The sequence below is a fragment of the Dermacentor variabilis genome, chromosome 7 (genome assembly GCF_050947875.1).
Source record: "Dermacentor variabilis isolate Ectoservices chromosome 7, ASM5094787v1, whole genome shotgun sequence".
Classification (NCBI taxonomy): domain Eukaryota; kingdom Metazoa; phylum Arthropoda; class Arachnida; order Ixodida; family Ixodidae; genus Dermacentor; species Dermacentor variabilis.
In genome coordinates, this window is record NC_134574.1 from 72225832 (window position 1) to 72250685 (window position 24854).

The following is a 24854-nucleotide window of genomic DNA, read 5'->3' on the forward strand; positions in this document are numbered from 1 at the left end:
AGTCACCGCAAACTAAGGAAGGGTAAGCGGATCAATCACTGACGTTGGTACCACTTTCTTCATCCGCTTATCTACTTTCACTGCGATAGCTCGGCCCCATCGAAACTCGCTCCATTTGAGCGTGCTCTTTGCCTCTTGCCAGCCAGTTCGATAAGAAAATCTACTCAATGTAGGCAATGCTATTCACTTTGAAAGCAAAGAAGCGACCTCCTATAAACGAGGAGCGCGTTTGATTGGGCTTTTCAAACAACGCTGCCGGTTACCGCCCGATGCTTGCGTCGGTGGTCACGCAAACTTACGCCAAGAGACTGGAATAAACACAGATTGGAATAGTTTCACGTTATAGGGCCCACAGTGAGGGTCGTTGTTCTATCTACGTCCTCGTTAACCTTGCCGCTTTACGCTCACCGTAAGTGTCGTGAAGTCCATTCTCCGGCGAAGCAACGTTACAACCTACTGCGTTGCGCCCTGGGTGTATCCAGAAAGCACTGCTATCTAACAAAGCGTCGTAGATGGCTTGCTGCCACGAGAATAGAATTGGGGAAACGGAAACACTGTACAACCGAATTGTTGTTACGCGGCGTGACTCGAGCTGAGACCGTGGAAAGATTGATTGTTATTGGCGCGTTTCATTTCTGTGTCTGTAGCCCAATAGAAATCGATTCGCGCGTCCGTGATGTCGCTTGTGCTACGCTACGTGCCCCACTTGCCAAATCTACGAAGAAAAAATAAATAAAAGAAAACAGCTGCGACGGCTTTGCGCTGCTAAGCAAGAGGTCGCGGGACCGATTCACGGCCGCGTCGGCCGCATTTCGATGGGGGGCGAAACGCAGAAACCCAGAACCCCGGTTGGTCAAAGTCAAGCCTGCACTGCGGCGTGGCTTCTAATCATATTGTGCTTTTGGCGCGCAAAAGCACGGATTGAATTCAGTTTTAATTCCGAAAGGTTTAGTTCGCGTTGGCGCGAGAACAGTATGCATGCGATTGTTATCTAATTGCTAGAGCACTGGACTCTTTGTGCTGGCAGACCGAGGTTTAGTGTCACCAACTCTTTTCAGCCAACCCTCCCGGACTTTCCTGACAGTGGTTGCAGCCTTCTTGCCTGATGGGCGTCTGCCTCGCGTCGACTAGCACGTGCGCTCGAGACCACGTTCGCCTGAAAGCATGCGCGCATGCGCGCATGCGCACCAGTTCCCATTAGGCTATGAACGGAAGTACGGACTGGTAAAAAAAAAAGAAATGATACGTAACCGTATCCTTGTCTTTCGCGTCCTACTTCTTTCAGCATGCGTCTGTCCTCGCCGTTCTTCTCGCGACAAACGTCACCTTCGTCCCCGTCACGCCACCCTCCGTCGACCTCTCGAAGCGCGCATTGGCATTGAGTGACCTTTTGCTCATTCCTGTCCGTTTTTGCTCGCGCTGCTTATTTCGACCTATATTGTGAGCTGTGCAGCGCACAAGCATTGCAGCGCATTGACGTTGCAGCTGGTACGGTACATAAACATAAACATTTTATGAAATTGCACGTTGCACAGGTGAAAATGAAGACAGCTGTGCGTATCGCATTTAGTTTTCTAGCCTTTGAAGCGACCGCTTCAGGAAAGCTTTGCGCCGCACAGGCTCCAGCATGATGTGCATTGAATATGGATAATTTTTTTTTGTTTAAACTTAAGATGTCCGAAACGATGTGAAACAGGTGTGCTCCGCATTAAAAGGAACGTCATCTAGTCGGTGTGTTGATTTTCTCTTTTCTTTGGTATGCTTTTCTCTTTTCTTTGAGCATCGGCTACACGCTATGTACGCGATGTAATGTACGGCGGCTCTCATTTCTTTTGGCGTGAAGCCCACATGAACAATGCACGGCCGTATTCTGTCATTCAAACGTGCTTGGACATGCCAACCTTACACATCGCTGTACGGCCAACCGACCAGAATTCAAACAACATTCGCCTGCAACTCAACTAGGTGACCAGTGTTCAAGGGCCTCAGTTCTGTCCTCCCTGGGTGGCCTCGGTTTGCCCTGAGCCTATTACAGCTGACATAAATTCGAATTTGTCAACGGGAAGGAATCACGCACTACCCACAGTAGCACTCCTGGCATTGAGCAGTAGGCTCGGACGCGTCGTGGAAAAAATGCTACTAAGGTAAGGAGGCCACATTACCGCAGATCACTAGCCTTTTGTCGCCAGTCGCAGTAAGCAACGGTATTGTCAAGCGCAGCTGGCATTTTATTTTGTCACGCACTTAACGCCAACTTATTTAAACAGAGCGTTTCACGTCTTCAGCACACTATCGCTAATGACAAGCAAATAATGCGCGCCTGATGCGCAGGTTGCAACTGGTGCGCATGCAGCGCCGTATAGCGCGACAAGCGGCGCATCGTTGCAGTCTACACGTGACCAGCACATCCGGTAAGAGAAAGCGCTCACTCAAGCTGCCGGCCGTTTGCGAGAAACGCAAAGAGTCGGCTTGCTCCTCGACAAGGTCGCCACTACAGCCGCGCTTGCATTCGACAGGGTTTCAAGCTGAAAAAAAAAAGACGAATTGGCCAAAAGTACAAAAGGAAAAAAAAAAGGAAACACCTCCCCCTCCACCTTATACAGAAAGAAACATTAACAAGCTGCGGCAATCGGCAGCCATACAAAGAATAAAAAAATGATATGCAGACCCAACGAACGTCCTGGAATCTGTGCGACGCGAAGCCTTTCGCGAAAGAGGTAATGAAACGCTATAAGTTGGCCCCTGGCGGCAGGCGCACGTGCTCTTGCACACTCATGCTACGCAGTGTGACGTACACAGCGATTGTCTCGAGGAGCTAGTTGGCATTGGCCCGTTGGAAGTGCGCGTGCGATTGTGGCGCAATGATACGCGCTACAGCGTTAGTTGGTGGGATCGAACAGTAAAGGTACCGTCCCACCAACGGGCACGCGATACACTTTTTTTTTAAAGTGCGAACGATACTGCACGACCGCAGTAGCGCCCAGCAGCAGCCACGGCTAAAAAAAAGTACAGGAGAATTCTCAAAGAAAGCTTCGCTTAAAAAAAAAAAAGAAAAACATTACTTGCTTCGCAGTACTAGATGCCAATTTCGCAACGGCTCCGTCCATTGCACTGCCAGTCATTGAAGTGTGCATTACGAAAAAGAAAACGGCACACTGTCTTCGGCTGGGATGCGAGACCCTCATAGGTAGGCCATCACATTTCTCTAGGCGACGTATCTCCTTTATTGTTCATTACGTAAAACCCTGCAAGGTAAAAACACTGAAGTTTTACTGCGCGACATATGAGCGCTGCCGCTCATCATAGTCTCCTACAGGAATGTGCAAGGGCAGAGGAACATACCGATAAAAGAACGACAGAAAGAAACTGACACGCTCACTGTTCAAGATTTCACACTCGTTTGCAGAAGAATGAGAAATCTTGAGAAGGAAACATTCGCTTCCAAAATTGAGTGAAAACGCGGGAAGTTATATATATGTGATTACGTAAACAGTCAAGCCCGCTTTTCAGGGTTTGTCGATAAATAGCTGCCTTTATTTAGTAATAGTTCCCGGAAGGCTAGCAAATTCGAGATGCTGGAGATTTAGTCGTCCCCTTCAGTGAAATACACCCTCTTAGATGGTGATGATGACCGTTCCATGCTCCGTGCCTGGGTACATTGAAACGCCATTTTGAGCATAACTGAACTTTCTTATTGGCGTTTTTTATAAGAAGAAGTTGAAAAAGTAGCAAAAGTAACCAGCTCCCGCCACGATCCTCGGGAAGCAGCCAGTTTGGCTGAAAGTAAATCAACCATATAGCAACCCTGGTATCTGAATGCCTCCTCAGGGTGCTCTTGAAGGGTCGTGTTCTGGGTATTGTCAAATTCTACCACATTGTAGGATTCGCCATGCGGTGGTTGTTTGAATATACGACCACTGCAGAATTTGATATGTGTGGTGGAGTTTGAGCGCTTGGCTCGAAATAACTCGGAACGAGCAGCGCCAACTTTAGACGTCGCGGCAGCAGTTCGGAGCCGGCACTTAGCCAGTTCCGACAAGTGGGACAGCATCTGTACCTGGTTGGTGCGCCCACCCCGGTGTAAGATTTGTTATCAGACCGTGGCGCAGATTACAGAATTAGGGGTATCTAGCAATGGCTCATTTTCGTACCCTAACTGTGAAGGATTTCCTTCTCAAGCTTCACTTGCCAGTAAAGAAATTTTCCGGTCGTGCATTATTTTGCGTCCCTGAATAATGCATCTACATAGCAGCCTCAAGAAACAATGATTGTAGTCAGAGTACTATTCGAGGACAACTCATTGAAGCAGGTGGCAGACCACAAAAATAAATATTTTTCTGTGCTTGAGTTGGCTGAATGGACATTGCCTAGTGAACATTGTCAATCTGAACTGCAGCCTTGGACTTTCGCTTGAACACATACGCACTTCTACATGCTATATTTGAAAGGATGGTATGTCACCAAGATGGCCAAAATAACACCAGTTGTTTAAGAGCCAGGAGAATGTTTAAACAATTTTTATTGGAACGTTGCAATACCGAACGCGTGCAATAAAACAAGACACGTTAGTACGAAAACGAGCGCTGTGAGGTGACCAGTTTATTGGGGGTGTTCAGAGATACTTGGAAGTACTACTACAGGATATTCTTGTGAATTCAACTTTGTTCGTAGAACGGAAATTTGCTTTTACGAGCAGATCTTTAAATGTTTTTCAGAAGTAGTAAAACGTGACCCTAAATATAGGAATGGCGTGATTTCTGCTGAACGTTATCTATGCAACGTTAGAAACTTAAGGATTAGGAGAAAAAAAAGCTCCGCTTAGGTAATCCAGCAAAGATATACCAAAGTTATGTCTGAAATGTTTTTTCTTTAAATGCCAGAGATTGTTCTAGATGAATATGGCGAACCGAGGGGCGGCTCAATGTTTTCGTTGGTTTTGCCCATACAAAACAAAGAGATAATGAAGACAGGGAAGGCATAGAACAAATTAAGTTACTTTTAATTGAAATGTATAAATGCAGAAATATCCCTATACGGCGCTATACATACAACTGGGCACGCCAAGATAGCAAATTAATTGCAAGAGCACCGACGGAAACATTCTTTGTAACTTGTTTCATGCGCCTCCAAACACTGTTGATTGGACCTTGCAAGTTTTATAAATATCTGGAAAGTATTTTATGAAATCGAGTTGGAAAGTGGACAGCTGGGTGTTCGCTCTGGATTGCAATATGCGGTCTTGTGGTGGCTTAAGTAAAAAATAATTACATTTTAGGGCTTTATATCAGCCGTACCCACGATCTCATCAATAGGCACGACGTAGTGGGGGATTTGGGAACAATTTTTACGACGTGGGATTATTCAGCTGGCGTCCAATGCTCAGCACACGGTAATTCTTGCATTTCGCCTCCATCGGAATGGGACCGCCTAGGCTCGGCTTTGATCCCGTGCCGTTGGGCTTAGCAGCGCAACTCCATAGCCACTACGCCGCCATATAGCCAGGCGGGTTATATAGCAGGTTCCTTTCGTTTAATGCTTTTCGGAACGTTTTACATAAAGCATTTCTTTTTTACTTTCGGGACACGGGGTTTCGTGTTTGCTAGACATAAAATAGTCCACGTTCTCGTATCTGGCGTTAATGTAGATAGCTCTCGAATGGAGCTCATATTCTGATAACCCAACGAAATACACTTAAACATAAGCATTCTTCATCTATTCTGCAGATGTACGCCTCTCGTGCTCCTTAGTTTGCAAGAGATGGCATGAAACTGTAGTTTTCAAACGTTGAGAAGTTATTTTCACCTGAAGGGCGTGTATGATTAAGCGTAGCCTGCTAAAACTCTACGTAAAAAGGGCCCAGTACATTCGATTTATCCACGAATAACTTTGTGATGACGGAACGCGCCGAACTCCAGCTCAGTATCTCGAACGCGTAGAGTTTAGCCAGCAGGCTGGCGAGAACGTCCACAGGTCCCGCGTAATATCCGTGAGCGACGCTGTAGACGCTCGCCGAGACGATTCCAGGCCACTTGGCGCGCACAGCGAGCGGGTGCAGCGCGAATGTTTTGTTCGCAGAAAGCATGCTCAACTGGAAGCGCACCTTCGCCACCGCTTGCCTGAAAACCACCTCAACGGCGCCCAATACGTCCTCCATTTCATCGCCGACAGCGTATTGTGCGCTCATGACCCAGCTGATCTCAAACTCCGCATCAACCATGGCGTCTCCTCCTTCACAGGATGGCGTGAAAGGTTGTAAAGCGTTCTCAATGTTGGAGTGCCACGATGTCACGTTCACGACGAGAGGGCCCGAGCTCCACTTCTCAAACACAGAGACATCGGTGGAATATTCACTCTTTGTGAATGCGAGGATGGCGTTTTTGATCGCAGCATCGGGCACGAGCTGGAGATCTGAAAATAAAAGCGATAACAAGGTAAGTTGTTCATTTCTTTTTGTAGAAGGATATAAACTGTGGCCTTATTCTAGTTTGTGTGTAGAAAACCAGGTGCTCTTCTGCTACTGCACACGTCAACCACTGGATAGGCGAAGTGCCTAATAGTCCCCCGGCTACAGGCGCGATACGCGTGACGTTAATGGACATGAAAACAACGGCGTTTATAGGAGAGCAAATGGGGATGTAATTGATGTTCCAGTTGAAATTAAGTCGAAGACGTGGAGTTTGGCAGGCCATGTAATGCGTAGGTCAGGTATATGGCAGTCAGGAAGTGCATTCGGTTACTCCCGAAAACTATAGTTTGTACGGGAAAATTGAAACATTTGCAGGCACAAGGAAGGGTCAGCCAACACAAGGAGGGGTCAGCCCGAACAAGAGAATGGTAATTAGAGATCACTGTTGGAGGCCATTACGCGGCAAAGTACATAAATGGGCTGGTATTTATTATGATGACGCACTAGAAACCACCTCTAGAGCTTTGACTTTGAAGCGACATTTATAGGGAAAAGAAAATATGCTTTCTTCGTCGAGTTTAGGATGCTAAGCAATACTACGAAAGAAGTTTCAATAAGAGATTTACAGAAAGAGAAGATATAATCACTTGAAAGCAACGTTCGTTTGCACAATACGTGACTTGATATAGCAGTTTGTTTCCCATGTTTAATATTTTTTACTACAGCTACTCTGCAGCAATTTATGCACTAAAATTGGTGCAGCTCTGTGATACACTAGAAGGTTTGGTGACTAATTGATATATCCAATTAACAGCTGCTGGAACCACCATTAACCCTGTATCGCTGCTCTCTGAAAGGTTCTGCTTTGAAGAAGGGCCGTCACATAAATAATTCCATAACTCCTCTTTTTACTACTTCCGCGTATCGAAACTGCAAAACTAAATATATCACCCCGCACTTTTCCTTTCAAAATTCAGTAACAACGTCTACGTGAACATGTTATGCAGGCGCTCGTCCATAGCCATGGATCTCGTGTTGACGCATTACGGCAGCTATCTGAGGAACGCCTGAAGATGTGTTCAACAACAGAAGCAGGGGTGTGTGCAGGCCTACTTATTATTGTAATGTCATGAAAAGACAAAAATTTAAACTGATGTGAACCATTAGTCTCGAGTACTTACTTTGCGGTTATTGATTATGTAAGCGATTGTCTTTGGAACGTTTGAATACAATGCTACATGTTCTATCCTTTTTCAGTAAAGATTCTCTACGCAGTCAGAGTAATCTTGAGTTACTTCGTCAGTTTGTTTCAGTTTTCTAAGAAAATTTTATATTTTCCTTTAGGCGCCTATATAGTCATTTCTTGCACAGATAGTTGTTGCTCACGTCAATTCAAATTCGCAGGTAATCAGTGAATCGCGCTATCTGGCGCAAGATATTGATTACCTGGACATTCGTCATAAGGAGAAGCGAAGGAGGAAACCACCAGAGCCATAAGGAAAGCAGCGACAACAGCCATTGCAGTCTGTCCGGCTCCTGAAAGGAAATATTTAAGAAAAAAATTGAGTATGAGTAACAATGCTATAACTTCAGTTGAATTTATAATGGCTGTAACTTAGACCATCAATTTGTGTTCGGGTATCCCGCCCAGCATACGACTTTTTGGTGACTCAGGCCATAATGCTGCAACTTGTGTAGGCTGATCAGGTACCTTAGATAATAGTTCTTATTTTCTGCGTTGAAGTAAACGCTGGTGCCTATTGACGGCGCCAGTGACTGCTCTTAATCTGCTCTTAATCAGTAGTGCTCTTAATCAATGGATATATCGAGAACAAAGTAATAGTTTCGAACAAAGAATAGAGAAAGGAGAAGAATATAGCGACTACATTTCTAAGGTTCGCCTGAAGTTCACCGCAATAAAACGTAAGTACGTAATAACAAAACAAATATTCCTGAGCAGTCCACAAATGCAATCCTCTTGCGCAACTAAGAATGGCGTCCCTGTTTGATGGCGCGTTCCAAGCACAGCATTCAAGAGAGCACGCACAGGAGTCACGGTAACACGGTAACAAAAGGAATTGCTCTAGCACTAGCCTGTGCAAGTGCCGAAATATTGTTTATTCTTGGTGAACCAGTCGAAGCGCAAGTAACACAGACACAAAAACAACAGCAGACCCGACACCACGGACACTGCCCCTCACGACTGGTTTACTACAGTTCCCTATGAGGACCAGGAAAAACGTACAGAATGTATATAAGGCGCCCGAGTACAGGCTCGACACGACAAAGAAGGAGAATGAAAAAAAAAAAAGAATCGAATTTGATTATTTTTTTTGCCATGTTAAACCTGTACGCTCGCGCTTTATTCACTATGCATATATTTTCTGGTCTTTCAGATCTAAGGAACTGACACACCAAAAGAGTGCTGCAAAACATACCTTGCATTCTGCTCGCGTTGCGGTCTTGCCTCGAACGTAGGTTTGTCTCCCTGTATTCAGCGCGGACTATCGCGTTCAGTTTTGTACAGCTTTGAATCGGCCTTGCTTCGTAACGCACTGAACGTGACCACGTGGCCACGTCGAGGGAAAGCGCGCGCGTATCCTGGAAGTCGGCTAGCCGCTACAGGCGTGACGCAAACATCCCGCAACACGACGCTTCGATCGAAAAAATCACTTAACTTGCTTCAAATACAGGCAACAGAAGCTACGGAGTCTTCTTACCCTTGGCGACCTGCTCTCACTTTGCGGTCATGCGGCTCCATTTTTCGCTTGCGCCACGACTGCAATAAATCCGGACGCACGTGCGCTGCTGTCACGCAGTGCTGGCAAAAGAGCCTGCAAGGGGATGCTGAAAGTGTTTAAAGCTGCGTGGTTAGTGAAAAGGGGTCACTTACCTCAATTGTTATTCATTTATTTAATTGTCTCGAAATGTTTCAGGTGTTAAGTTTAATGGATCCAGTAAAATAGTTTACGCCGCATAAAGGCACTCTAAATAAAAACATCTTGTAGCTTCGCCAGTTGCCGGTGGGGCTTGCTTGTACAGGCGACAAAGTTTGTTTGTAGAGGTGACAAAGTAGTCGCTCTTTGGTAAAAAACAGTATGGTAACCGTGACCCTCTGCGGCGTTCCCGAGGCTCCCCCAGCCCAACTTCCCGTTCCTTTTCCGCGGAGGAACCGGAATACGACTCATAATCGCATGGCCGAAACAACTTCTAGCTCAAGTGGCATCGTTAAGAAAATTAGTTCATTAAAACTGGTGACAGCATCGATCGTCATCCGTAATAATTAAAGAATCACTAAGTATGTTACATACGAAGCCGGTTATTTGTAGGAAACGTCAGCTGCTATTTGACGAGTTTTCAGTAAAACAGTCTGTTTTTTTATTTATTTAGATTTATTACCAGATGACGCTCGAAAGGTATGTTTGATCCTTGTAAATCACTGCGTAGCTTTCAATAAAAATACCGGCTACAAGTTTGCGCTCGTGTCGTAGGTGGCTTCTTTCTTCGCCAAGAGTGTATTACGCAACCCGCTGAATGAACGATACCAACTCGTTGAATCTCCAGTTGTTCTGTTGTGTACAATGCCTAAGTGTACTTATAATCATCATACTTCTCTGCGTATGCACGTATCCTCGACATCGCCGCGTCACCATCACACACATAGTGCATCTGCCAGTTTTGGCATTTACATTTCTGCATAGCTTGTGAGTGGTATGGTACAAAAAGATGAACATTGCATGGTATTACACCTAGCATATCATAAAAAAAGCAATTATAGGCAACAGATTTAGTTCTACAGCTTTTATTTAAACGCTTCACTAATGCTTCTCTACACATAGATTTGAACATGTGCGTTGTATCTGAATATTTTCTTTAAATGTTATGCGTTGTGTGTCGTTTGTGTTAGACGAATAATTGTGCACGTGAAGCGTAGTGCTCTCCTGCTGAGTAAAGAAGGCAGTTTTAGGCTGCCTAGCTTAAAACATGTATAGTGAGAGAGATAAAGCAAGGAGGGGAGCCAACCGAGCTTCTGCTTTGATAGCCTACTCAGGAGGTAAGAGAAAGCGGAATAGAAAGAGGAAAGAGGGAGAGAGTTAACACGGTGTATGCACGCTGCACTTTGTGCAGCGAAGCACCGCGAGTAAAAAAGAGAGTCCCATAGCTAGTGATGTGCGTTGAAGTCATCTGGTATGACTCAGAAGCCAATGGTCGTTATGCGAATAGCAGGCTGCGGATGAACCATGAGGCTGACTCAAGAATTGAAAAGCGCTGGATTAAGAGCGTCCAGCACATGCGCAGCACTTCGGGCTGATAGAGTATGCAGCTTGCTGAAGAGTATGCGAAAGGTGTTCGCAAAGCCCCGATGTGTCACAACGACTTGCCAGTCTTTTTCGGGCAATTTATCCTGAGTAGGCGTTGCGAACTCCATAACGGCGTGCTGTATCGTCTTATGTGGCTGTGCCTCCCACTGTGGCATCGGCTGTGGCATCGGCTGTGGCATCGATTGGGGCTTCAGCTGTGGGCATCGTCTATGGCTGTAGCTTAGTAGCGCCATCCATGATTCAGTATTTATATTCTCCGGCACAACCTTGTTGTCACAGCCACAGTTACAGTGTACACTTGAATCAGCCAGGAGGGAAGAGGAGGAGGATTCGCCGGACGTGGCTCACTCTTCTTCACAGAGGCATCGGCGTTCTTTGAAGTCCGACGGCATCGAGAGCTTTGCTTTCTAACAACCGCAACAGCTTCCCGACGGGACGAATGGTCTCTCGCTATCTGCTTCAAGATCACGTTTTACTGCTTAATTCTGGGGCAGCCCGTCGAGGAAGTATCGTGGGATCCAAGACAACTGGGCCATTTGAGAATCGTGGTTGCACAGAGGTATGCAGTGGAGTTCTGCGCAGCGCGAGCAAACTCGTGTTTTCGCACACGGCGCTCGTGTATCCTAGCCTGATGCAATTGTGGCAATGAAGTGTCCATGGGATAATGGTCGCACGGGGTGTCTAAAATGACCGACCTTGAAGTGGGAGGGAATAGACTCGCCCTTGAAGATTGCCTTCACACAGAGGGATGTTCCTAGTCGAGACGCATGAGTTATTGCGATGCGATCAACAGCTGGCTCCAGTGGAGTCGACAAGTCAGCGCTGAAGATGGAGACGTTCACGTCATAGGTGGCACCATAAGTGGAACCGCTGTCCAGAGGACATACGAGCGGACCTTCATGCCACCAAGTTAGGTAAGTTTACTCTAGGTGCTCAACTCAACCTCACGTACAACGTCGATAGCCAAGACATTTTTTCATGCGTTGACTATGACGTCCGTGACTTGATTTGGCGTCACCGCTTCAAGGATCATTTGGTCAGAATGTCTGATGAGCCGCCTCAGGTTGCCGGTAGCGAGGTCTGGTAGCAACAGAATAGCACCGGCTACGGTATTCCGAGTTCGCAATGCAGTCGGCGAGCTTGAAGACAGTTCATCAGTAGTGTTTCTTTATTTCGTTCTGTGGCTTCGCACAAGCTGAAACACGTCATCGCAGAAGTCTTCACAGCTGAGCGGGTAGACCCTGGTATATTCGCCGTCGGTGCCGCTCTGGAGGCCAGTCTGCTTCCTAGACTCGGCCAATACTGAAGTCGCACCATCGGCTGAGGGGAGGTCGACTTGCATCCGTGCCCCAGAGAGTAAGTGAGTGAGAGAGAGAGAGAGAGAGAGAGAGAGAGAATATCTTTATTGACTCATAAATCTGAGTAGTGTATATGGGTGGAGACCCTATTCCAGGACTCCACTGGCTTCTGCGGCTCGCAGAGGCTCGCAGCCAAGGCTCGCCAGCTGGCTTCACTAATCTAGTTCGGTGAGTCGCGCCTCCCATGACCAGATAGCGAGTGAGTCCGCGATTAGCGGCGTGACGGCGCCTGCCGGGTGCCTCGGGCATTGGTATATGATGTGCTGAAGTGTCGGTGTCTCTTCACACCAGGGGCATTTGTTTTTGGGTCTGTAGGGGTATCTCGAGAGATATATACGCAGAAATTAGGGGAAAAAGCTTAACTAGAGGTAGAAGTAGAAATAGTGTACTGGCGCGCAGTATTTCGTGTAGAGCGTGTAGAGAATGAAATTCAACCGAACGCGCTGCTTTATTCTAACCAATCGTTTTTCATGCACTCTTAAATTAATAATTATTCTTTCTATATGACTTTACTGACTTTATTCTAGCAGATAACTTTACGTTCTACAGCGTGAAGCCCGTACACATTTGGGAATTGTTTGTTTCATATGATTTCGAATAATACATCCATTACTTGATCAAGCGGCCGTAGTGAGTAGGAGCCCCATACTTCATAGGAAACGACAACAAACCGTGTAGTGCTGAGGGCTGTCAACCTGGCGTGTCTGCGCTCTTAATGTAGTTGCACTCAGGCTCAAGTTATGAGCCGAAACGTTATTTAATCATTTTTTACTCCCATACGGGAACAGCGTTTCACTTAACGTCGCAAAATATATGAAATGGCATTCTATATAATGAAATTTCTTACTTTTTAAGTACAGAGCAGTAAATACGCAGAACTGTATTCAAGTGAAATTAGCCACTGTTATCCGGAACAATGTTCCACATACCTGCACCTCGTATTTGGGACACTGTTTCACAGAGCTCATCCTGGAAAGAAGTTTAAGTATGTGGGACACTGTCTCGCACACTGAAAAGTGGTTTCAGCTGGCTGAAACAAAGCTCCGTATGATAGTCGGTAGTTCATTGAAACACAGTACGAGGGGCGTTCAATAATAATTTTGCCTGACCTACTCCTGGTGGACCAGTGAGGACGAAGTTTGGCTTATTCGTTTCCCTTTTTCTACATGGCTGCAACCGCAAAGCCCCGCACTACCGTCATCGTTCCATGCAGCTGCAGATATCACTCTTGTAGTAGTCCGCAGGTTGGCCTGGGAGCCATGACATGACTTCGGCGACGAGCCTGTCATCATCGGGAAGTTGCCTGCTTTTCGAAAATGACTTTATATACGAAAATAGGTGGAAACTGGAGGGTGCAAGGTCCGCTGAGTGCGAAAGATGGCGAAGAATTTCAAATTAAATGGAGCGTGCTTTTATTTGCGCAACATGACTTCATATGTGAAAAGAGGTGAAACTGGAGGGCGCAAGAGCTGGTGAGTACGAGGGATGGCCAACAATTTCTTATCAAGAGGAGCGTGCTTTTATTTGCGTAACAAGGGTGCTGTGAGCTCGAACATCGTCTTGCAAGAGCAGGACGCCTGTCGACAGCATGCCTTGCCTGAGGATTTTGATGGCGTCCCTTTATTTTTGTTATTATTATTGGTCCAGTTCTGGTGGCATCTTTCGGCAGGAAATCTGTTATCACCTGTTCTTGCTGATAAAAAAGAAAACGGTCAGCATCACCTTCCTAGCTGAAAGTAGCACGGGTGCCTTTTTCGGGGGCGGTGAGGCGAAGTGCTTCCGTTGTTTCAACTGGAATGTTGCTTCTAGTTCATAACAATACACCTACTTTTCGTACAGCTTAATTAATCGGACAAAGATGTCATCTTCGTTTTTAAGGCACGCAGCAAAAAGTTCGCAGCTGCAGGTCACCCGATCCTCTTGGTGAGAACCAAATCCTGCAAGGAAGCTAACGCACCGATGAGTTTTACATGTGCAGATGTTCCTGACTTGTACGTCCTATGGGCCCTACAACATTTTCGAACTTTTCAGCTAATTCTTCAATCGTTATGCGGTGGTCTTCCAAATGACTGTCTTCACTTTGTGTAGCAGGGTCCCATCACTGACTGAATAAGGTCGATCGAAATTCTGAGCCATTTTGACCAAGGTCTGTGCATATTTGAACTACTGATACCAACGCTTAACAACGTCATACGACGGCGTATCTGTCTCCTACAGCGTCGTTATTTATAGAAAAAAATTGTTGAGGTGTGCTGCCTTGCAAATTCAGGAAGGCATTAACTGCCGCTGGCCCCAATCAGCCAGCGTCCTCGCTTTTCAGACCCGTGAAATGAAAATAACTATTAGGATAGAGCAGAATGTTTTCCACTGCCCTATAGAAAGCTACACACCTAGCACTGTGCGAATTTTTTTCATTGGGCGCCGAAGTGAAGTAGGTCAGGGGAAATCTTCATGGAACAACCCTCGCACCATAAAATTATTGTTGTTTACTTAAAAAGTAAAAAAAATTCAGTTGGGGAGAACGCTGCTCTCTATATGTTCTGCGATTACTTGTGGAACACAGTTCTATTTGGGCAAGTGAAATTTCCTGAAATTTCTGCGTACAGCTGGAAGCCAACCGGCAAGTGATTAAATGTGTGGGCGTAGGTACTCTACACGTAAAAGCGGTCAGTGTCTCTTCTGTAGGCGATCTACGGCTGTCATAATGATGCAGTTTCCAGGGGTCCCTGGAAAGAAATTGGTAGATCTTTTGCATTTAGGTAAGAATTCGCTCAACTTGAGAACGGATTATCCAGACGAGAACGCGAACTGACCATAAGCGAAAAAAGCACCAGTAGAAAAAAGAAGTAGCAGCATAATTATCTGCGCCTGGTTAAATATCAAGAGTGACCATTGTGGTATTAGGCCGGTTGACCATGGTGCATGTTAAAGCCACGATATGAAATATTTGAGAATTAGTGTGGTTCCACATATCCCAAAACGAACAGAGACCATAAGATATGACGTGATTGAGGGCTCTGGAAAACAATCACATTCGCACATGTATGTCATTCCGAGCAGCGCATAGATCAAAGACAACGAAGAGCTAGCTATACGAGAGTTCTTATACGTTTCGAAAGTCTCAGGCGTCTGCTTCGCCACAGCCCGGAATCCACCCTACGCATTGCAAAACCTTCACTATAGCTGGGCCTTTTCAAATGCTTCACCATCTCCCAGCGCAGTATTTCTGTGCACTACGATATATCCGACGCACTTCCTGCCTGCTTTTCCGGCTGTGTACATACTGACCCTGGTGCCCGGCGCCCCGTTCTCACCGACGATCAGGGGTGTTATCCTGGACCATTGTCTAATTCTGCATATTGTCGAATTTTGTGATGGCGACAATTTGAGCCAACCACAGAGGCCACAGCATCCCTTTGGGCCAACCAGAGCTGAAAATATAGCCAATTCGACAATATGGAGGAATCTGGCAATGTCTACAAAAGCGTCTCTGGTATTGGGGCTCCGAAGCAGTCTACTTAGGTGGGTGCTTTATAACATCTGGTACCGACTACCTGCCACCTCCGACGCACAATGACGGTTTAGAAACTTGCCTTAACAGCTTATCTGTAAAATTATGACAACGCAGATTTCTTTAGCGTGCGGACAAAACTCAGTACATCAGGATTTGATTCCGTCTCTGTCAGAATGCTGTCAGCGCAGCCAGGAATTCAAACTGCGCCCTCGTGCTGAGTACAATAACGCCATAGTCACTAAGTCATTGCGATGTGTCGCTACTAAGGCTTATGCTTCCGTTGGCAAACGCACCGTGATGAAAGCATGAATGCGGCGCTACTGCTAGGTTGCGTGCACATTTGACTAAAGGCGTCGTCCGTCCACTCGTGTGACATCACATGGCGATGATTTAGGTGGTGGGGACTTGGTTCGAGGCACCCGTAATGACGACGACAGGGAGTAGGAGATCAGTTGCATAGGCGTTGCATTCGCGCTGTATTGTAGGTAGTTCTATCCGCTATTGAAATGTTTTGATTTTCACCGGCTTCACAATAGCGGTGAGTTATATAACTTATAATCGCTTCCTAATTAAGGCGCATAATAGAGTAGACTCCGGCTAAGACGAACTTAAGGGAACCAGAAACATCTGCTTATCCTAAAAAAAGTTTCAGCTTTCAGAGCAAAGATTCAAAGAACGAAAAACCTACTTTTCAAGTGTTCCCAAATATCTTTGGCCCAAAAGAATAAATCCAAAAAACATAAAGACCAAAACTTGGCCGTAAAAGAAAAAAAAATGTACTGAATTTCTACGGTACAAAGTTGTTCATTTTTAGGCTATTGAATAATGTACGCTTGCCAACAAGGCGTAAATTTCGTAAACAAATATCGACATTTTACTAAGCTTGCTAAAAAAATTCAGCACTCTCATGTTGCTAAAAATGCGGCAGAATATTAGTGGCATTTTCACGGTTCTAATAGGTCAAACTAATTTTACAAGCTCTTGTACAGTACCCTGATATGATTGCGTACAGAGACATGCCAAGGCCTCCCTATATATGACTGTGTCTGCAAGGTGCCATTTTTTCAAGGTGTCATCCTGAATTCCCAGCGCGACGTGTGACGTCATTCATGGCATACCGTTGCTGCATTGGTCGCAAAGAGCTTGACGGGAGTTGATAATACTGGATCGCAGAATACTCGTGTAACCGTCGTAGCTGGTAGTGTAGACACACCGGTTAACTTTTTTCATACCGTGCCCGTTGGACATCGTTAGCCCGCTAACTATGATTTGAAACGCCGGTTGCGAGACTTTCCGCGCAACTCACGGACACACTGAGCTCTTGGACTTGGAGGAGGAGAACTTTTCTTTCCTAAGTAGTTCGCGTTTTTCCCCCAGGCGGTGATTTTTCAACGCGCTCAGAAGTTTTCGCGTTCGTCAAAGTAGAGAGCAAAAATGGCCACTCGTTATCGATGATTTGAAAAACCGCTTTCGAGACCTTCCGCGCCGGTCACGGACACTCTGCGTCATAGGACGTGAAGGAGGAGAACTATATTTTTGTTTTCAAAGCAACTCGCTTTTTCGCCGTCAGGCGGTTATTTTTGAACGCATTTCGAAGTTTGGCGATTGTCAAAGCGGAAAGCAAAAATGGCCGCCTCCGGGAGCGGCGCGTGCGCTTCGAGAGAAAGCAGATTTTGCGATTCCCCGGCGTTTGCGGCCGATTTTATCCATGGATCGAGCAGCAGTGAGTCTTAGGATGCTGTCTTTTCGTCGGACTTTGAATCTGAGAGCGACGACGACGCAAGCCAGCCCGGAACATCAGCGGCCACCACCCGGCACGCCAAACTGTAGTGCTTGCACTTCAGTTTTCGTAGTGAAATACCTGTTCAATGTAAAATTTTGATTTTTTCGGAGATGGTTCTTAGTAGACGGCAATACATTTTGTATATCTCATAAATGTAAAATTTTTTTTCTTAGTAGATACAAACATGTCTTTACAATCTTTTTTTCACTGTTACCCCACAATCTTGGGGCCCTATAACGTAAACGTATTCCGATATGTTTTTATTCCAATCTCCTGACTTCAAATTTGCGTAGCCGCCGACGCAAGCATCGGGCGGTCACCCGCGGGCTTTTCTCAACAGACTAATCAAATGTTCTCCTTGTTCATAGGAGGTCACTTTTGTTTCCTTGAAAAACGAATAACATTGCCTACACTGAGCGGCTTGTCTCATCTAATTGGCTCACGAGAGGCGAGGAGCACGCTCAAGTAGAGAAGGATTCGATGGGGCCGAGCCTCTGCACTGAAAATCGATAACCGGATGAAGAGGGTGGTGGCGGCGTCTGCGATTGGTCCGCTTTCCCATAGCTTGAGGTGGCTTGTCGACAATCGCGGCGGCATGCAACGGAAGCTTAAGAATCACGCTAAAACGGATGCTGAGCAAGAAAGAGTTGGCAGAACGAGGTCGTAAACGTGCGGAAAGTGCTCGAAAACGTTACACGGCCGCGCAAAAAGTTTTATTACACGCAAATAAACCCATGCTCTCGGGCATGTGCGAGTTGCCAGTTCCTGAGTGATCGGCGGCAGCCATCTTTTATTCCTTTCAGAACAGCGCAGCTTGCGGCTATTCAGAAGAATATTCAGTTTTGTTTGGCATATTAATGCATCTTTAACGCGTACACGTCACTGTGACGCGTAGAGTTCTTGCAGTTTTGTGACGTCGCGTGACAAGCAGGTGCAATGGGCGCAGCCCGAAAACTCCTAACCAATAGCCGAGGGCTAAAGGCGCAAAGGCGTCGAATCAGAAATAACAATTTTTGTTTTGCTCGGATAATTCATCCATAATCAGTGTAGTGTATACACGTCATATCATATGGGGAGCTATCGCGGTTTTCGTGAGGTAGCGTGACAGACAGTTGAAGTGGGGGTGGTCCAAGAAAGTTGTGGACCAATCGCGGAGGGCTTGATTGCAGCATTGGAATAGAAAACTTTGGAATAGTTTTACGTTATAGGCTCCCTTGATTTGGGCAATCTGTATCTTTTTTATGACGCTAATCTCGTGAATAAAACTTTTATGCGTGAGAAGTGCATTCATTCTGCCTTTTGATTATGTGTTACATTAAAATATTGAGTGCAGTAGTTCCTCCAGAAAAAAAAAAATCTGGCGTAACCTACAGAAAATACCTATTTTCCCCATGGTAAGGAAAGAGTTAAGTAAAGGAAGCTAAGAGGAAAAAGTTGCATTGCAAGAAGACACACGCAAACAAGAAAAGAAGGAAAACAACAAAACAGGAAAATATTCTATAAAAAATTATGCGGCCACAACATGTGACCTGGGTTTAATAAGTGTTCGGGGTTCTCGGAGCTGTCACGTATTTTGCGTATCTATTCCATTTGTCATCAGTGGGAGAGTTATCTCTCTGGCATTGATTTAAGGAAGCTGCAAAATGGATTAATTTGTAGTAGAGGTAGTCTGTAAAGGTGTCTTGAACAATGTGTAAGTGTGAACTCACCTAAACTTCTAAAGCTTCATGAACGGTTTTCTGCTTTCTTCTGTGATCTCCAACCAACAGGCGGAAAGCATGTTTTCTATTTTGCGAGAGTAATTTACTGGCAGGTTTATTTACTGGCCAGTAATTTACTGGCGGGTTTAAGGTGGCAGCGAGTAACCACTGTGGCCGATAAACGTTAGTTTATCGAGACGAAGGAGTCAACTGTGACCACAAACCAAATGGTGGTTGGCTTGTAGGAATCTTTCCTGCAATTGCTTATTGCTTGCTCAGAGACAAGAGAACGGAACACAGAACTTGTCGTGGCAGAAATGGGAGTCAAGACGATTACTCAGACGACGAGGTACCCATGTGAATATAGTGGTGTTTATTGGGTTTAGGGCACCTGCAATGACAAATATGCTTCTGAAATAACAATTATTTCGATGGTTGCTGTCTAAGGCGGAACTGTCTCTTCGAAGCAGCAAGTTGCCAAGACGTGCTTTCGTCTAGGCGCACATATACATTATAAGTCACTCAGAAAAAGCATAGAACGCTGGATGCCCTAAAACATGAAAATTTTATTTATTTATTTAATTATTGTTTTCCTAAAAAAATGTGGGATGGCCCAGGCAGAAAGCGACAAATTCGCTTTAAAGAAACCTGAAACCCCCTTGTACATGGCATACAGTTAACGGAAACACACAAATATATCTAAACAACAAAAATGACTACGGAACTAAGAATACAAATGAAGTTGTACAAAAAAATTCTTACTAGTTGGATTTTATTAGCAGCTTGTCTGGAGCGAGTATATTCTGTATGCTTCTAGCTAAGACTGGCTTATTTGGGAATACCCGCCGTGGTTGCTTAGTCGCTATGGTGTTGGGCTGCCAAGCACGAGGTCACGGAATCGAATCCCGGCCACGGCGGTCGCATTTCGATGGGGGCGAAATGCGAAAACACCCGGGTACTTAGATTTAGGTGCCCGTTAAAGAGCCCCATGTGATCCCCACTATGGCGTGCCTCATAAACGGAAAGTAGTTTTGGCACGTAAAAGCCTTTAATTTTTTTTTACTTAGGAATAGTCAGTAATCACTCGTTTTGTACAACGCCTACCGATTAATACGTCTTGTGCGAGGGATGATTTCCCTCTCAAACCTCAGTTACCAGGAAACAAATTATCGTGTAGTGCGCGCTTTGGTTTTTCAAATGAGTGCTTCTAGCACCATTAGCGAATTAGAGTTGTGATAAGGATCGTTATCAACACCTGCCAGACTGAACAAAAATGAACCAATATTGGTGGATCAATCGTGCCGACTGTCAGGACACACTGCCCAATGTGAATTGTTAAGGCACACCAAAATCTTCCGCTGTCCCGAAACACTGGTGGACATTTAAATGCGAAAGCTTAAACAAAATAACGGCATATCATCAAAATTGTCTAGTAAAACCCCGTTGTATTACAACCTCCAGAACATTTTCTGAATTTGTTGAAATATTACAATCACGAGCACATAAAGTAAGACGGGTAGGCATTCACACGAGGACCCATGCTTTAGAACGATCAGCACAACCCATTCAGACATAGATGCGAGGTCTTGTACAGAAGGCTCGCGTGAAATCTACGTGATTGCACACAGAAATTTGTTCGAGGAGGAGGACGAATAAACTTTTATTGTACAAAAAGCACTTTATGATAAACTTTTACTGTCTTGAAAATTATTGAAGCACGACCCTAAGGAGAACGTTGGAGTTACTAATATAGATTTGTACACGTGCACCGGGATCATGTTTGCTTGCATGAGTGGAAATAAATGAATCACACATATATAATTCAACTAGTAAACTCTTTAACAAAACGTTTTGTTATTTAGGGACTATACATTTGTCCACTTTATGGATGACTGCACTACAAACCTAGGTAAGAGGGGTCATTTTATTTATTTCCCCCTTGAAAACGTTCTCGATAACATAACGCTCCGAAATCCATATAAGTATATCATTTAAGTTGAGCTTAATCAACTGGTTCACCAAGACATCCACAGCATCCATGTAATATCGTGGCTCATTGATGTAGAATCTGGTTGAAATAGTCCCATGCCACGTCGGACGCACTGCTACTGGGTACAACGTGAAAGTTTCATTTTCTGAGGACGAGTTCAAGTGGAACTGGACCTTGGCTACCGCTCCGTGGAAATACACTCGAGCAGCTTCCAGAAAATTGTCTTGATCTCCAACAGTGCATTCTGCGTCGACGTCCCAGGTGAACTCAATTTCCACATCCACCATGGCGTGCCCTCCTTTACAGTATCGCGTAAAAGGTTCGAAAGTGCCCTCTATGGAGAAGTATAGTGATGTAAAATTAAGGGCGAGAGGGCCCCACCGCCATTGCTTGAGCCCAAATTCCTCAGTAAAGTCGATGTTCTTCATTGAAGAAATGGCACCGTTAATCGCAGCGTCCGATATGAGCTGGTGATCTGAAAAAAACAAAAGACAGTGATCAGAAAAGTACGCTCTATGTTTTGCTCGCACGGAAGAAACTCAGCAGAGACACTTAATACTATTTATGTGTGGAAATGCGAAAGCAGTATACCATTTGTTGAACGTCATGAATGCGCTCATCTTATGCACTCATGAGGTGGCGCCACCTCCACCCCACGGTCTGCGCCATTATGTGCCCGATGACCCACGCATTAGGCGGCAGTTTTAGTCAGCCAGATGACTGCGACGCGACGTGTTCCATTGTGCATGTACTAGGCACACCTTAAGCCAATCGGAACCGTTGTGCTGGTGTGGCATCGGGGAAGCGGGCTCGTCTTACACCCAGTGGGTCCGGGCTCGTTTCCAACCCAGACAGATATTCACCAGATTTCTATTTCAAAGCCATTATTCCACTTTGTGTACAAGAACCTCCTTGAGAAATTTGAGGTCAACGCGAGCATTTCTTGACGTGTTTTCTCTCTTCGCGCAGTCGGCCATTTTTTGTACCATTTGTCGGTCCCGCCAACTGCGACGGATTTGCGCGTAATTTGGCACACAATACAAGTGAATGATTAAACAAACTTACAGCCGGGTTTGCCGTACTAGGAAGGAAGTGCGGTTTATATCAAATTTATTATTATTAACCGCGCAAGACGTCTAAAGGTTTATTTATACTAAAATAGCAGCAACGCAGAATTTCAGTAAAGACAGAAATAGCACTTGTAATGCAAGCAGCATGTGCAAGAAGATACATTTTCCAACTAAAGATTAGCTAACATAACAGCGCGTTGTTAATGCTTGGTGTTTTCTGACTGTAGATATTGTGCAATAATTCTTTTTGCCTTAGAGTTCAAGCGGCCACATGCCGCGGTAAAGGTAATTTTATCACTAAGTTGTCTCTCGAGCAAATTATGACTCCAGCCACCCTCACTCAGCCCTCCATCCGCGATATCAAGATAATCTCGTTTTGAAAGAAAGCTGCCAGCCAAATATTATGGAAACTCTTTGTGCTGCTTGCTTTCTGTGCCTAGAAACGGCAAACTTAATTATTTCACCCAATGATTTGCTTGTAGATTCTTTAGCAACATCTACCCCTGCAGCCTAAGAATCGTTGTCAGCTACCGCCTTTGAGTTGATATTACGGCAGCTGTCTGTGGATTATTTGCCTATGGGCGTGTTTCTTCGAAAGGAAACGCGTTAAGAACGGCACTAAACAAAAGGCGACAAGACGGAGAGCCGACCACCAACTGAAGGTTTATTTCGGGCAAGACGGCTTTTAAACCTTAGAAAAGGAGGCAGAACTGTGAGAAGAAACAACATATAATGAGGCGATAAAAGGAAACTAAACACGCTGAAAGCAAACAGTAAACTAATTAAAAGCAGTCAAAGATCAACTGATCGGACGCTCACATGGCTTTTATATTTTACGGTATTTGTGTGCAGTTTTGAAATAGCAAGAATGTTGGTGACTATTCTGTTGCCAGCTTCTGCATAAAGAAGAATGTTCCAATGAGCAAATCATAACATGATGTAATAGAAAAGCAGACAAGCAAACAAATAAACAAACAAAAGAAAGCTTTCCGGTGATAAATCACATTTCGTAAACATGCCTAACAACCTAATAGCATTGAGAAACAAAACCGCACGTTCTGCACTTCCTGCAAATAAACAAAACACAAAGGTACTAAATGCAGGCGACTGCAATATTTTCATTTCTGCAACAAAATTATGCGAGCGTGCTATTTCTTGCAAGCTCACTGTGCTGTGGCCTTAAGTATGGTCTGAGAAAAATAGATTTAACTTTGGTGAGCTAAAGAGGAAGTGCGCAATTTCTCGCACTCTGGGGACAGACAGACAGTGAACTTCATTTGATCCTGAGAAGCTTCCGCGGGGGCCCCTTTCTGGGACCCGTGAAAGCCGCTGGCCGCGTCCAAGTCGGGGCAGGAATACCGTGATGTTCCGCCCTTTCTTGGGCCCTCTGGATTGCCTGCAGTTGTGTATAGAGCGATGGGCTCCGGAGTGCCTCTTCCCAGTCGGCTTCGCTGGATAGAGGGCCGTGAGGTAACGCAGGGCATTGCCAGAGCATGTGCGCTAAGGAACAAGAAATCTCATTACAGTCCGCGCAGCCTGAAACGATGTCTGTGGTGGTACGGCTGAGAAAGCCCCGCGAGGGGAATGAGTCCGTCTGGAGCATTCTAAGTGAAAGTGACGGAGACCTGTCTAACTTCGGGTGACGAAGAGGATAGGCCCTCCTACTAAGCCGATAGTGAGAGGTTCTTTCATGAAAAGTAAGGAGCGGATCGTTCTGCTGGATTTCATCCTGTCCCCATAAGGCCTCCATGCCGCCTCGGCGCGGTAGATCTCGCGTATGGTCATGGGCAACCTCGTTGAGGTTAGGTATGTTCTGATGAACGTCCGCACCCATGTGGGCGGGAAACCAAGAGATGAAGTGAGTGCCAGGGTTTGTTCTCTTTTCCAGAATGGAGGCAGCCTCTCGGGCTAGGTCACCCGATTATAAAACTTCGATGGCCGCTAGTGAGTCTGTGAAAACGTTGGTGCGCGAGGGGTCGGTCATGGCCAGGGCTATGGCGACCTGCTCCGCGACTCCGCTCGTACTTAACCTAACCGAGGCTGAGGAGCGTAATTCCCCTTGGCCGGCAATGATTTCCAACGCGAATGCGCTAGACTTGCCTTACTGAGCCACGTCGACAAAGACAGTCGAATCTTGATTCTCGCCGGCTTTCTGTAAAATCGCCCGTGCTTGGTGTGCCGTGATTGGTGTGATGCCCGTGATTGGTGTGATGCCAGCTTGGTCTCCAGGCACAGCAGCCTAATTCCTGAACAGTTACGCTACGATCGTTTTTCTACTAAGCGCAATGCCTGCTACGGCGGTCTGACTTGTTCACCATTTGACACATACTATTGTCGTGGCAGCCCCAACCCGTTTTGTGAGGCATACTACGTCGTCTATTCTTTCATAGTCCCCATGTTGCTGTGCCATTAATATGAATCAGCACCAACTCGCCATAGCTGTCTGTACCTCTCTGAGACGAATGGTGCGTTCGTCACATCGCAAAACGCAAGTGAGAGCACCCGCCCGCGAGCCATTTTTCATGCGGTCATTGTGTGTGTGTGTGTTTTTTTTATGCAGGTAACGCTTTCCGACGCTGTGTTAAATTGCATCGTCTTCTGAATCGATCCAGGTTGTAAGGGAAGCGATTGCACCATTTCTTTAAAAAAAGAAAGCAAGAGGAAAAATTGTCCGCATGCGCACTTGCACGCACGGACGTCCTCACTTGTAC